This window comes from Lactuca sativa, chromosome 2 (assembly GCF_002870075.4).
Source record: "Lactuca sativa cultivar Salinas chromosome 2, Lsat_Salinas_v11, whole genome shotgun sequence".
Lineage (NCBI taxonomy): Eukaryota > Viridiplantae > Streptophyta > Magnoliopsida > Asterales > Asteraceae > Lactuca > Lactuca sativa.
This window is the reverse complement of record NC_056624.2, coordinates 86,561,156-86,577,491: the sequence shown is the minus strand read 5'-3', so window position 1 is coordinate 86,577,491 and position 16,336 is coordinate 86,561,156.

The following is a 16,336-nucleotide window of genomic DNA, read 5'->3' as shown; positions in this document are numbered from 1 at the left end:
AATTCTTAAAAGTGTGCGAATACGAAATCATTTAAATGAAATAATGAATTTAAGTACAAGATATTCTTGTACTTTTGCTTGTATTCCGCCCCCCTGAAAACATTTAAAAACCATTGAAAAAGGGTAGGGGTATGAACTCACCAAACGAGAAAATGCGACGTTCTGGATGCTAAGTGTCGATTCAAGACTTGATAACATGCGAGGTTCCTATGTAATACAAAATGGTATACAAATATATCTAATTAGATTTTAAATTACTAATTAGATATGATATTACACTCCAATGAGCGAAAACACTTCAAAACGAGTGTTTGGAGTGACCCGAGTGACATCTACGGACATGTATTGATGCGTGGGACTTGGGAATTGAGTTTACTCTTCAAGAGTAAAATCCTTATGGAGTTTACTTGTGACAACCCAAGTTGCCCCGTTACATTTCCCCGTTACCGTTGACGGAATATTCCGCTGTATAAAAGTTCCGTTAATTAGAGGGCATCAATTTAATAAAAATTCCATTTGATTACCTTTAACATGCCGTTAAGTCGTAATAAAAGGAAATAAAAACACAGGACACACATTTTCATTCAATTGGAAAATGTCAAGTATTAATATTACGACCCCTAAATCGGGTGCGACCAAAAGCCCCGTTTAACGGCAGTATCGGGTAAAATTTCACTGAGCCCTGACTGTGAAACCTATATATGGATGAGTGGAGTCCATTGGAGACTTTTTACACTCTCTCTCTAAACACTCTCTCTAGACCCGTTTTCGCCCCGAATTCGCAACCAAACGCTTCTATATTGTAAGTCCACTTACCCTAGCTTATTCTAAGCGTATTGATTTATGTTTAAAGCCTAAAAACCATCCAAGAAGGCATAGGATAAGGAGTTTACGGCCCAAGAACATTCTAGGGCCGTAAACCCCTAAAAAGGTGCCAAATATGCCTTTAAACTTGACCATAAGCTTAGAAACTATTAGGGAATATAGCCTAGGGGTGTTTAAACACTAAAATGCATGGATTTAGGACTCAAAGAAGAGTTTACGGCCCAAGCACATGCTTAGGCCGTAAACTCCACAAGTCATGGTCCCAAATGTGCACCAAACTCATCCTAGGGCTTATTACATAATTTAGGGACTTATTCCTTTGAGTTTAGACCCTTGAAACACTCCAAAATGAATTAAAGAAAGGAGTTTACGGCCCAGACATGGTCAAGGCCGTAAACACCCTAATTCATGCCCAAAAATTGTATTTTTTGCCCCCAAATGACCATAGGCTATTTCTATAAAATGCTAGAATGGAATTAAGGGCTTAAACACAAGAAAAATGAGGGATTTCTTGGAGTTTACGGCCCAAGCATTATCTAGGCCGTAAACTCCCCAAAACCCCCTCAAATGTTGGTTTTAATCACCCAAAATGGCATCAAACTTCATAAGGAAATTCTAGGGAGGCAATAGGGACTTGAAACTTCACCAAACTCAAAGATTGAGAGTTTACGGCCGTAAACTCCCTTGGGAGAGTTCTTAGGCCATAAACTCCTATAACATACCCTTAGAGGCCTCAAACCCACTCATGCCTTTGAGGAAAAGTGCTTGGAATAATTCTATGAACAAGCTAGAAGCATCAAACACCCAAGAATATGACCTTGGGAGTTTACGGCCATAAACTCCCTTAGGTTGGGCCATAAACTCCGTGTTTGGTCCATATTGATGCTTTAAACCCCTTTACACCCTTGATACTTGAGTATAGTAAAGTCCCACAGCTGATAGGAGACCCTTAGCACCCTTAAACGCTACCCGGGACCCCAAACACTCAACCAAAAGTGTTTTCCACTCCTTTGAGTGTGTATAATTGTTTAATTAGTATATTATATGCTAATTGTATGTGAACATATGTTATCATATGTTAAAATAGGTCCTTGTGTGTGTTCAAGTCCTTGCGTGACCCCGAACGCCTAAACGGCACTACCGTCGGACCTACTTACACCAGGTGAGTTCATACCCCTGAATGAACCTTTTAAATGCTTTTAAATGTTTTATAGGGGGGATTACAAGTTAAACATGCCAGTTATCATATCAATCACATGTGATTGATAACCCGCATGCACAAGATTTTACCACTGTACACTGTTTTACCGAGTAGGACACTGTAAATGGCTTTCAAAAAGGGTTTTTAAATTGTTCAAGTTCTTACTTTTATAGCTTATCAAAGATTCACTTTCAAACTGATTTATAAAAGATTCCCAAAGATTTCTAAAGGTTTTCACACCCATTTATTCAAAGAATACAAATGCGATTTTTCCTGAGTAATAAAGTTTTCAAAGGTTTTCATGAATACTTTTAATTGTTAATTACTGCTGCTTCGCTTATACTTATTTTATACTCCTACTCTGTAATGCTCTTGCTTATACCTGAAGTCACTTATACCTGATGACGCTTATACTTATTCACACTCTTACTTAGTAATACGAGTCTACTTCGCTTATACTGAGATCGACTTTACTTCACTTATACTTGATACGCTCTTACTTCACCTGTTATCATCACCACTTCGCGATGCGCTTATACTTATTCGACATTTATACTTCACTTGCGACCACTCTTACTTCACTTATTAGACACTCCTACTTCACGAGAATCACTTTCACTTGATACCCACTCAAGCATAGTTAGATGTATGTCCGTGCTTATATAGGTATATATAAGTAATGATTGAAAGACTCAGGAAGGCTCGTCGGCCCTATTTCCTTTTCTTCGTTGAGATGTGGTCTGGTGGGATCGGGTAGCCGTCCGAAGGTCGTTTGGTTCATTAGTCAAATACTATGTATATGAGTATGGACATACAGGAAATTCTCTAGTCAAGTCAGTTAAGAATCTCTACCTCTATTCTACACTTACTTTAAAAACACACTACCCACTGTTTGAAAGTCTTTACCTCTAGTATATCACTTACATTAGGAATCCACTCCCCTCTAGAAAAACACTAACCTCTATTTGGGATGCATCTTCGGGACGCGGCCTTCTCCGTCGTCTAGTTGGTAACCAGAGTCTCTTGTAGGGAGAGCGGACATTATGTGTATAGGCCTATACGGGATTGACAACCCCGCACCCTGACTGCTAGCTACAGTCCACGGCCCACCAAGCCAAGGGGTGACAAGTGTCACATTATATAGATGCTTGTAGGGCGTCTGGAACTCTAGTCAGTATGGTTACGAGTATCCTGGGTTGCCTTATAATTCATGGCTTTAAGGTAACGGTATTTCGTCAACAATTTACACTGTATGCTGATGTCACTTTTCAGAGTCACACTATTTCGACCTTGCTAGCTGTATCTTTCATTTGATACTGTCTGGGGTCTATAGTCTCTGTTTCGACCTTGCTAGCTGTATCTTTCATTTGATACTGTCTGGAGTCTATAGTCTCTGTTTCGACCTTGCTAGCTGTATCTTTCATTAGATACTGTTTGGGGTCTGTAGTCTTTGTTTTGACCCTGCAAGATGTACTTTTCATTTAGTATCGTCTTCGGTCTATATTCACTGTTTTAGACCTTACCAACTGTACCTTTCATTTGGTACCTTCTGGGGTCTGTGTCTTCCCTTTGTTAGACTGAACCAGGCGTGTCGTTAATTCGATACCCTCCTGGAGACTATGATTCTTTGCCTTAGTCAGCAGTCCTCACTGCTGAGGCATATATTATTTCCTGATGTCTCTTGCTTTCTTTAATAATCCAATTCAATATTTTGATAAAAATAGCAATTAAGGGAAAACTACCTCTTACCACAATCCACTGAAACAGTCTTGGTAGAGGGCTGCTTATTTAAGGAAAATATAGGATTTTCTGGAAAAGACTCTAATACACTGAAACCTCTTAAACTATTTCTTTAATAAGTTATTTGAATGAAATGACACTAAATACTTATGAACTCACCAGCATTTGTAAAAAATGCTGATACTCGCTTTTCAAATAACTTGTAATCTCAGGTCAGCAATTAGACAGGTACATCCCCTGGAGTTGCTGATGAAGATGGCTTAAGTACCTTGCTGCACTTTATATATATTGCTTGTATTACTTTGTTATTATGTAATGTAACCATGTAAAATTATTACTATTAATGCAATGTTTTGCTGTACTTTGATTACTATATTCATGTGTTGTGATACTTGACATGACGTCATCCACCCCAGAACGTTTCCGCCGTTCCGGTTTTGGGGTGTGACAGATTGGTATCAGAGCATTGTTTATAGTGAGCTAAGTATATCAATTCATAAAAGATATACAGCCTATAAATACAATGGGATAAAACACTCTGACCAAGAATTATACTTTAAAATATAACCATATTTTACCAAAGTATAATAACATCCAGAATCTAAACACTCGAACAAAAGTATCACAAGAAGAACAATAGTAAAAGTCTTCGGATGTTGAGCACTACAGTCAAACCTGGGCAGTTATGTAATCGTAAGCTGGGATAAATGTAACCTGATCAACTACATTTATCCGAGATGCGATGAACGTGTGCTCGGGAGTGATAGTGGTGTGCAGCAGGTCTGAAACTTACCAACTAGGAATGCTAGAGCCAAACATAAAGTTAAAATACTATAGGAGTATTTTGGAACGCTAAAAGATCCACACTAATCCCAGAAGTCATATTCAGAAGATAAGAACACAAACAAGAGTTAAAATACCATATGGGTATTTTAGATTACATAAGCAACCTTGCGTGAATAACTAAAAAGATCCTTATCGATATACCTACAACTACAGAGGGTGTACTCCCAAGGTTATATATAATAAGGACCCCATAGGCTGAGAATGTGTGCTTTCGCTCTATTTCCTTTTCCTCGTTGGGATGTGGTTCTGGAGTAGTATCACATATTCGAAGGCCTATCAGGTCTAAGCTATATATGATTTGTATACCCTGTGTAATCATAGCAGGACTCGATATGGATCATACAGTGAAATGTTAATAATCCCTTAGGATTCCTTAGACATTTCCATTCTCGCGCGAGCCCTGTAGAAAACCCTACCCACTCCAGTGCTTGACAGAAGAGTTAATTCCGACCCCGAGAAGATTCATTGAGAAGATTTCCTGTTCGGAAATGAATGAACTGGGTCGAGACTATGGAATACATCAAGTGCCCATATCCTCTTAGGGACAGTGGTGAGAGATTCGCCTAAACATCGGAGATTCCCAGTCATCCATCATGAAGTGATGACACCCGCAGTTGGAATCAGAAGGAAGGCGGAATAGAAGTTCAATATGTCCATACGAGAAGAGAACCCTAGGAAACTACCTGGAGGAAACCAACGCCGATTCCAGTCAAAAACACGAGGCAGACCGAGGGAGCCAGTAAATGGAACCCGGGAATTGTCTTTTCCTCGTGTTCCTCACGCTAATACACCCTTAAAATAATATAAATTAGTGAGTTAGTGTCTACACTACTCACGCTATGTGTTAGGTAAATCATCGTTTCCCGTTGCTAGTTACACGAATAGGGCAGATCCCCGCACCTCTAATGAGAGAATTTTAGCCATCTGCCCTTGAGAGTCTCTCCTTTCGCAAGTTTCGTTCTGAACCGTTCTCATATCTCTCCAGGCCGGAGAGTGAAACTTATCCTAGTATAAAAGGTAACTTAGTAGGAACGACTCGCATCTTATGGCCTTTTTCCGATACTCATACTCCTACCTCGATTACCAGGACTACATCATAGGGATGTAGGTCAACGTTCAAACAACCAGTACCCGAGGCACGGGAAGATTTAGGCCTGACCCATTTAGGACAGAAATGTCCAGGGTTAGCTATAGCTTCTTATCATCTTGTATTCTTTTCCATGTAGGAAAACCATGCCACCGAAGAAGCGCAATCAGCCCCCAAGCAAGAAACCTACTCTCTTATTCGATGAAGCTACGTTCCAAGCTGCGGTCTCAGCAGCCGTAGCAGCTGTCATGGCTCACCTAAATGCTAACACCGCCAATGCTAGCAAGTGCCCTGTCGAGAATTCCGATCCTGACAATGGACAACAACAACCAATACTTCCATGCCCAGTCTCCCAAGAGCCTCAAACGAGCCCACTAAAGAGAAAACTCAAGATAGAGGAAGGAAGTACCTCGGCCCAAGGACCCTCAGAAGGGCAACAAGCAAAAGCAACTCTTGCCAACCCTTCCCTCCCGACTTCAAGCAGACCATACCTAGGAGACCTTCCCCACTGCGACAAGTGCAGCTACCATCATCATGGTGTCTGTCGGGAACTTCACTGTCTTAGATGCAACAGGAAGGGGCACACCTCCCGTATCTGCAGAGCCCCGGTGGAGCTTATTACACCAACCACTAGAGTAGCAACCGACATAGTTTGTCACCGATGTGGTGGAAAAGGGCACTTTAAAAGGGATTGCCCAACTGAAAGAAACAACAAAGGCACAGGAGGAGCCTAACTCTACCGCTTAGGAGGAAACGTCAAGGAACTCGGTAGATTTTTGGTACGTCTCTCGATTTCGGATAACTAAGCTAAGAATAATAAAAGACTAATTCAAATGCAAATTTTATCCAGTAAGGCGAAAGTCGTAGCACTGTTATAAAAATTAAAATCCATTAGGTAAAACTATAATGACTGAACATATACGTTATGGCCATGTATATTTAAGATGGACGGACCTAGAGTGAGCGAATGCCACCTCATTTCCTGTTCCTCGTTTGGTTGTGGATTTAGGGCGGGGTCGATCAGTCAACAGTCCTACCCACCTTAAATATACATGACTAGTATATGTGAGGCGATTATAGAAATGCCTTGTGAGAATTCGTTCATAAAAAGATACTCTATTCGGAAACACTTAGAACTCTCTATAGTTCCGCGTCAACTCTATCGTTCCAAGTATCCACGGTAGCGATACATAGGACGAAACCCCGAGACGCCTAGAACTTGTGTGCCGGTTCGGCACAAGACTCTATCGACCTTCACTTTATATCATATCGAAGTGTGCCAACTTCGACGACTCTATTGAGCATGGTTTAACTTCGTGCAACCATGTGTACATTCTTAGTGCTGTGAGCTTTCTCCATAGCCATATCGACAAATGAAGGTTCTTCCAAACCCGAACCTAACACAAATAATCACATCTAATGCAATTCGTCAATTGTCCCTCTTATCTCAAACCTTCCGAAGTACTCAAGTGAGGGTACCCCACGCCGTCGACCGACCCCTCGTAGTCAAATGAACACCGAAGTGAAAGGCACTGCAGATACCTCAGAAAACGGCAACCATCCGAGGCATACTCCGTAGAGTCCCCTGGGAGACCCTCCTCACCTCGCACATCAGGTTCGTGAACCCAGAGAATAGAACTCATGAGGCTGGCCACTATGACCAGGTATACTGTTGGCATCCATCAAGTATTGACGGTTAAGCCAAGCATGAGTTCTATCACGAACCTCTTCGCAAAACGCTTTCACCCTATTTCGTAACATAGGAGTCGGAGTCAAGAGAACTACTGCGGATTGAGCTAGTAAAGTTCCGAGTGAAGAGACCCTATGCCCATTAGATTTGACTTAGACCGAGAAAACTTAGAACCTTCGGAAGAGTAGTTGCAATTGATGCTCTGACTACTCAGGCACCTCGCCCACCCAGTTATAGGCAGGTAGTGCTTATCATCCTCCACCCTCTCACAAGGAGGAAAATCGTCGTCGCCCTGTAGACGATGAGTTGTATTTTCCGAGGTAAACACTAGGATACCGAGAACCACAGGGTAACCTTCGCAGCCAAGAATACTTGGTCAAGTGCGAAGGTAGTTGCGTTAAATCTCATGACCCAGATCCCGAAAAGATTATGGACTCGACACCAGCTTTGGTGTTAGTCGAGGGATTATGCAGGAGCATGCACTTTCCACGCTAGAATAAACCACAGTCTTAGAGATTCCTTGGACTAATAGGTGTTCCCCGAATACTATCTCAAGCAGAGATAGTAGAACCACCTCCGGAGATAGTCCAACACTCGTCTGGTGAAGCCCTATCTCCCCGATTCTCAGGGTTTCCGTATCTCAAGCGTAGTTGGTGCAGGTCCATTTTGCACAATCTTGGGATAGACACTCTATAGCAAACCGATAACCATAATCGCTCAACCCACTTGACGATCTAGGAAGCCTCTATCAGCCAGTTGGCAGAAAACACGAAACTGAAGACCACTTGAGATTCCTAAGAACCAACCCGAAGGACTACACTACCAGTACGAGAGAGAACGTTAGGAACTTCGGAATGGCGATCACGCCAGTGATGATCTTGCCATAGAAGTACACTATGTTCTAAGTACTGAAAGGCTCTACCCTTCAGAGAGCGTAGGACCATCCGAGAATACTCATGGAGACTTGGTCCAACCCTTTCCAGGCTGCCACTACCTTCGGATATGCCGCCAGATTCACACCCGATCGATCCACTTCTTAGACTTGATATGCGATTATCCGAAAACACTTTTTGTACCTCACTCATCTTGATAGAATCCATCGAGAACCCTGACTTCATAGATACACCAGTCGGAAACCGCTAGCTACACTAGACGAAATGCGCATCCCGTATGTGAAGATCTGTGAGAATGACAAACACAGACTAGAAATCACTTGGGAATGCAAGGGAAACCGTATAGGAAGTACTCCCTCATCTCTACTTGGCCATTCATGCCTACTTCCTTGTCTAGACTTGAATTTCGGGACGAAATTCCCTCTAACGGGGGGATGATGTGACAACCCAAGTTGCCCCGTTACATTTCCCCGTTACCGTTAACGGAATATTCCGCTGTATAAAAGTTCCGTTAATTAGAGGGCATCAATTTAATAAAAATTCCATTTGATTACCTTTAACATGCCGTTAAGTCGTAATAAAAGGAAATAAAAACACAGGACACACATTTTCATTCAATTGGAAAATGTCAAGTATTAATATTACGACCCCTAAATCGAGTGCGACCAAAAGCCCCGTTTAACGGCAGTATCGGGTAAAATTTCACTGAGCCCTGAATGTGAAACCTATATATGGATGAGTGGAGTCCATTGGAGACTTTTTACACTCTCTCTCTAAACTCTCTCTCTAGACCCGTTTTCGCCCCGAATTCGCAACCAAACGCTTCCATATTGTAAGTCCGCTTACCCTAGCTTATTCTAAGCGTATTGATTTATGTTTAAAGCCCAAAAACCATCCAAGAAGGCATAGGATAAGGAGTTTACGGCCCAAGAACATTCTAGGGCCGTAAACCCCTAAAAAGGTGCCAAATATGCCTTTAAACTTGACCATAAGCTTAGAAACTATTAGGGGATATAGCCTAGGGGTGTTTAAACACTAAAATGCATGGATTTAGGACTCAAAGAAGAGTTTACGGCCCAAGCACATGCTTAGGCCGTAAACTCCACAAGTCATGGTCCCAAATGTGCACCAAACTCATCCTAGGGCTTATTACATAATTTAGGGACTTATTCCTTTGAGTTTAGACCCTTGAAACACTCCGAAATGAATTAAAGAAAGGAGTTTACGGCCCAGACATGGTCAAGGCCGTAAACACCCTAATTCATGCCCAAAAATTGTAGTTTTTGCCCCCAAATGACCATAGGCTATTTCTATAAAATGCTAGAATGGAATTAAGGGCTTAAACACAAGAAAAATGAGGGATTTCTTGGAGTTTACGGCCCAAGCATTATCTAGGCCGTAAACTCCCCAAAACCCCCTCAAATGTTGGTTTTAATCACCCAAAATGGCATCAAACTTCATGAGGAAATTCTAGGGAGGCAATAGGGACTTGAAACTTCACCAAACTCAAAGATTGAGAGTTTACGGCCGTAAACTCCCTTGGGAGAGTTCTTAGGCCGTAAACTCCTATAACATACCCTTAGAGGCCTCAAACCCACTCATGCCTTTGAGGAAAAGTGCTTGGAATAATTCTATGAACAAGCTAGAAGCATCAAACACCCAAGAATATGTCCTTGGGAGTTTACGGCCGTAAACTCCCTTAGGTTGGGTCGTAAACTCCTTTTTTGGTCCATATTGATGCTTTAAACCCCTTTACACCCTTGATACTTGAGTATAGCAAAGTCCCACAACTGATAGGAGACCCTTAGCACCCTTAAACGCTACCCGGGACCCCAAACACTCAACCAAAAGTGTTTTCCACTCCTTTGAGTGTGTATAATTGTTTAATTAGTATATTATATGCTAATTGTATGTGAACATATGTTATCATATGTTAAAATAGGTCCTTGTGTGTGTTCAAGTCCTTGCGTGACCCCGAACGCCTAAACGGCACTACCGTCGGACCTAGTTACACCAGGTGAGTTCATACCCCTGAATGAACCTTTTAAATGCTTTTAAATGTTTTATAGGGGGGATTACAAGTTAAACATGCCAGTTATCATATCAATCACATGTGATTGATAACCCGCATGCACAAGATTTTACCACTGTACACTGTTTTACAGAGTAGGACACTGTAAATGGCTTTCAAAAAGGGTTTTTAAATTGTTCAAGTTCTTACTTTTATAGCTTATCAAAGATTCACTTTCAAACTGATTTATAAAAGATTCCCAAAGATTTCTAAAGGTTTTCACACCCATTTATTCAAAGAATACAAATGCGATTTTTCCTGAGTAATAAAGTTTTCAAAGGTTTTCATGAATACTTTTAATTGTTAATTACTGCTGCTTCGCTTATACTTATTTTATACTTATATATAAGTAATGATTGAAAGACTTAGGAAGGCTCGTCGGCCCTATTTCCTTTTCTTCGTTGAGATGTGGTCTGGTGGGATCGGGTAGCCGTCCGAAGGTCGTTTGGTTCATTAGTCAAATACTATGTATATGAGTATGGACATACAGGAAATTCTCTAGTCAAGTCAGTTAAGAATCTCTACCTCTATTCTACACTTACTTTAAAAACACACTACCCACTGTTTGAAAGTCTTTACCTCTAGTATATCACTTACATTAGGAATCCACTCCCCTCTAGAAAAACACTAACCTCTATTTGGGATGCATCTTCGGGACGCGGCCTTCTCCGTCGTCTAGTTGGTAACCAGAGTCTCCTGTAGGGAGAGCGGACATTATGTGTATAGGCCTATACGGGATTGACAACCCCGCACCCTGACTGCTAGCTACAGTCCACGGCCCACCAAGCCAAGGGGTGACAAGTGTCACATTATATAGATGCTTGTAGGGCGTCTGGAACTCTAGTCAGTATGGTTACGAGTATCCTGGGTTGCCTTATAATTCATGGCTTTAAGGTAACGGTATTTCGTCAACAATTTACACTGTATGCTGATGTCACTTTTCAGAGTCACACTGTTTCGACCTTGCTAGCTGTATCTTTCATTTGATACTGTCTGGGGTCTATAGTCTCTGTTTCGACCTTGCTAGCTGTATCTTTCATTTGATACTGTCTGGAGTCTATAGTCTCTGTTTCGACCTTGCTAGCTGTATCTTTCATTAGATACTGTTTGGGGTCTGTAGTCTTTGTTTTGACCCTGCAAGATGTACTTTTCATTTAGTATCGTCTTCGGTCTATATTCACTGTTTTAGACCTTACCAACTGTACCTTTCATTTGGTACCTTCTGGGGTCTGTGTCTTCCCTTTGTTAGACTGAACCAGGCGTGTCGTTAATTCGATACCCTCCTGGAGACTATGATTCTTTGCCTTAGTCAGCAGTCCTCACTGCTGAGGCATATATTATTTCCTGATGTCTCTTGCTTTCTTTAATAATCCAATTCAATATTTTGATAAAAATAGCAATTAAGGGAAAACTACCTCTTACCACAATCCACTGAAACAGTCTTGGTAGAGGGCTGCTTATTTAAGGAAAATATAGGATTTTCTGGAAAAGACTCTAATACACTGAAACCTCTTAAACTATTTCTTTAATAAGTTATTTGAATGAAATGACACTAAATACTTATGAACTCACCAGCATTTGTAAAAAATGCTGATACTCGCTTTTCAAATAACTTGTAATCTCAGGTCAGCAATTAGACAGGTACATCCCCTGGAGTTGCTGATGAAGATGGCTTAAGTACCTTGCTGCACTTTATATATATTGCTTGTATTACTTTGTTATTATGTAATGTAACCATGTAAAATTATTACTATTAATGCAATGTTTTGCTGTACTTTGATTACTATATTCATGTGTTGTGATACTTGACATGACGTCCTCCACCCCAGAACGTTTCCGCCGTTCCGGTTTTGGGGTGTGACATTACTGCCCTATACAATATACACACGTGAGTTCACGGCCGTGAACTCATGGTTGAAGACTTTATGGTGCTAAATGGGTCAATAACACTTGGAAAGAGTTGGTACAATTTTATCTAAGGCATGGGATGGAAATTAAATCACCAATAACACCATTTAAGGGAGTTTACAGCCCTAGCATGGAGCTTACGGCCGTAAACTCCTATAATCTTCTTGAATGAATGATTTAATGGCCCTAGATTAATCACATGTGATTCCAATAATTTTTACAAGCCTTGGTATGAATTTAGGGCACCATTTAACATGATATTATGAGTTTACGGTCCTGGAATTATTTCATGGGAAGCTTTGGCCGTAAATTCCTAAATGGAGGGTGATTAACATGTTTAAGGTTCCCAAAATATTTTTAGATGATTCTAGGATTTATTCCAAGGCTATTGGTGGATTTATATGGCTTTTTAACATGTAAAAATGAGTTTACTCCCCATGTATGAGGAGTTTACAGCCCAAGCATATTCCTTGGCCGTAAACTCTTATTTGCTCCTCAAAATTCATGTTTAGGGTGTTCTAAGTCCGGATTTGTAAGCCATAAGGTCGTATCTAAGCCCCAATGTTGGTTTGGAGGGGTTAAATTGCTCAAAAACCCATTTATTAAGTGTTTACGGCCCAAGCATGCTCCTTGGCCGTAAACACATGTTCTAGGTCCAAAATCACATTTTAAACACAGATTTGAAGGCCTAAGAGGTTGAATAACAAGTTAGGGAAGTTACCTCTATGATTTGGAGCCTTAATTCTATGTTTTTGGACCTTAATCTTGGATGAGGAGAGAGGTTAGAGAGAGAGTAGAGAGATGAAGCAAAAGCTTCAAATGAAAGCTTGAACACGTTTAAATAGGTCCCAAAACTTGGACACGGTGAAATTCTACCCGATACCGGCATTACACGGGGCCTTTGGTCGCACGCGATCAAGTTGCCGTAACCCGATATGGTTGATTCTAGAAATGTTTTGATCACTAATATGAGGTGTTAGAATGAGTTCTAAAGGCATTAGGACACTCATTAAGTCATAATATAAAATAAACATTAATGACTTAATTAAATGATGGAATTGGAAACGAAATTGAAAGTGGCGATTGGGTTATCAAAATGAGTTACGAAAAGGGTTACCAGTAGTGATACGAATTTCGGGTTGTTACAACATGAAAGTTGTAGAGTATTTTCTCACCTTCGCGTGGATATAAAGAACGTCGAAAATGGAGCTTGTATGCGAAAGTTATGCATTTTAGAAGTTATTCGCACACATTTCAAACCCTTATCCGAAGGAGTACGCCCAGCGTACTGAATGAAAGGCCCTGGATCGTCCACGTCAACCAAACGCTTCACCCGAGGATGCGGTCAGCAGTGATGCAAGCGAATGCCCAGCGTAACCTCGGAGTATGCCCAACGTACGAGGTACGCCCCGCGTAAGTCCGAAGTACGCCCAACATACGAGGCCTCTCAAACCCCTATAAATAGAATGTGAGGGTACCGGCCATCCTTGCTCATTTTCTTCACTTCTCTTACATTTTCACCTCGTTTTTCATGCCGACAATATCCCGACTTCCCGAGAAAAACTCGCCACTTTCCAGTCGAGGTGCCGCCCGAGAAAAAGCTCGTTTTCTTCAAATCACGCACTTTCTTCGGTGAGTTCATACCCCTATAAACTACATTTTCAAATGTGTTATCAATACTTTTTATATACACTTTTAAGGGGGGGGGGGGGGGGGGGAATACAAGTAAACACACAATTATTATCGTGTGTAACCTAAATTTTCACTATATACTCTTTTTATCGAGTAAATCATATGTGATTCATAACTACTACATGAAACCTTTCGTACGCAAAATATATCACGATAACGTCTTGTCTTTTGAAATTAAATATGTTGTTATACATATACAAATCAAACACTTTATTTATACTTTGAATATATGTGTTCATTTATGTCACTACAAAAGTTACACTTTACATAACAAGTGAGCATTTCACTAGGATTACTATACAAACGAAATAAACTTTTGGGAAAACCATAATAGTTTACAACAAACATTTTTACATGTTAAAAACTCTTTATCAAACTGTCTTACATACTTTATGTTTCCTTTCAAACACTGTTAGAATCATGTTTCAAACAAAGGTCTTCTTATACTTAAAATTGTTCTTATCAAACAAACTACTTTCAAATCGTTTTATAAACTGACATCAAGTCATCATTTCTTATTTATTAAACTTTTCAAAGGTTTTACAAAACTTCTTTTATATTTTTATTGTCAAGTGCACGCCTATATATGTGTAGTTATATATATATATATATATATATATATATATATATATATATATATATATATATATATTAGGTATACAGACATAAAAGTTTCCATCAATTGGTTCAGTACCTTTGGGTAGCAAAGGCATACTTCGGTTATACACAGACAATACTAGTAACTATAATAGGTATAGTTAGGATATACTACTTACCATTCCAAGTACAAGGAATCACACAAGACTCAGTTTATTTATGAGTCTACACTAATACATTACATACTTTATGAAGAGATACGATTACATACAATTATAAGGCATACAATTTCAAGACATATAATTACAAGAGATACGATTACATAAGATAGTTTACTAGATATTCATGAAACTTTACATACTACAAGTACCATATCAAAGAGATATTTTCATATACAAGAACAAATGGACATTTTCATATGTAAATCTGTTTTATACTAGGTTTTGTGAGACATTTCACGTACTTTCGAGTATGCATTATTAAGTCATGTATTAGATACCATAATCCCTTATAGGGGGAGCGTGATACTTGTGTATAGATCTATACGGGATTGACAATCCGACACCTAAGCTGTTAGCTTCAGCTAGGTCGGCAGGCCTGGGGTGACAAACGTCATAACATTCCAACGCCTGAAGAACGTTGTTACAAGCAGTCTGGGTCATTAGCATGGTTATAAAACTCACATGGAGTATTAAAAACACGTTGATTTACGCGATTATCAAATACCTTAGCGATTTTATACGTACACAAATCTACTATTTTAGGCATGAAAAACACCATAGTAGTTCATTTTTGGGACTTTTAAACTACCACCCGATTATGGGCAAACATTGGATTCTAAAAGCAAACATTCAAAACAGTTGTGTCTTGGCAGAAGGCTACATTTTATACTAGTAGAAAATATGGGATTCTCTAGGGTTTTCAAACGTTTACAATTACTTACAAACATGTTCATTGGTACAAAATTTCCTTCTAACATTTACAGGCCTTTCTTTATAGCTTTACAAATCAAAGTCACATAAATACTTATGAATTCACCAGCATTATTGCTGATACTCGCTTTCAAAATAACTTGTATTCCCAGGTCACAAATAGACATGTACGACTACCAGGTTTTGTGAAGACGGAGCGGTCAAGACTCATCTTTTATTTTGTAATATTCATTTTGTAGAATTATACTATGAAAGAATTCACATGTAATTAAAATTATACTATTAATGCAATGGATAATGTTGTTTCTTGTTTACTACTTTGCATTGTTGTGATACATTACATGACGTCCTCCGCCCCAGAACGTTTCCGCCGTTCTTGGTTTTGGGGTGTGACAGATTGGTATCAGAGCATTGTTTATAATGAATTGAGTATATCAACCCATAAAATATATACAAACTGTAAATACAATAGGGATTAAAATACTCTGATAAAGAGTCTATACTTTTAAATGATAAAATATTTAAGTAAGTGTACGTGCCTGCATTCATACTAAAATTAGTGTCACTAGAATAGAACAAAAGTATTACGATTGTTGGGCGGCACAAGTAGACTTAGAGACATATAGTCAAAACTGGGATGATATAGCCTGATCAGCTATCTTATCCGAGGGTTGACTAGCATGTGCCTAAGTGTGGTTGTGAGTTACAACAAGTCTAAAAACTTACCCACAATACCACAATAAGAACAATAGAACATAAACCTAAAATACCATAGGAGTATTTTGTGTATTACTATAAACTACTTATGTGTTAGATTCTTATACCCCAATTATCGCAAAGATAACATAGCTGGA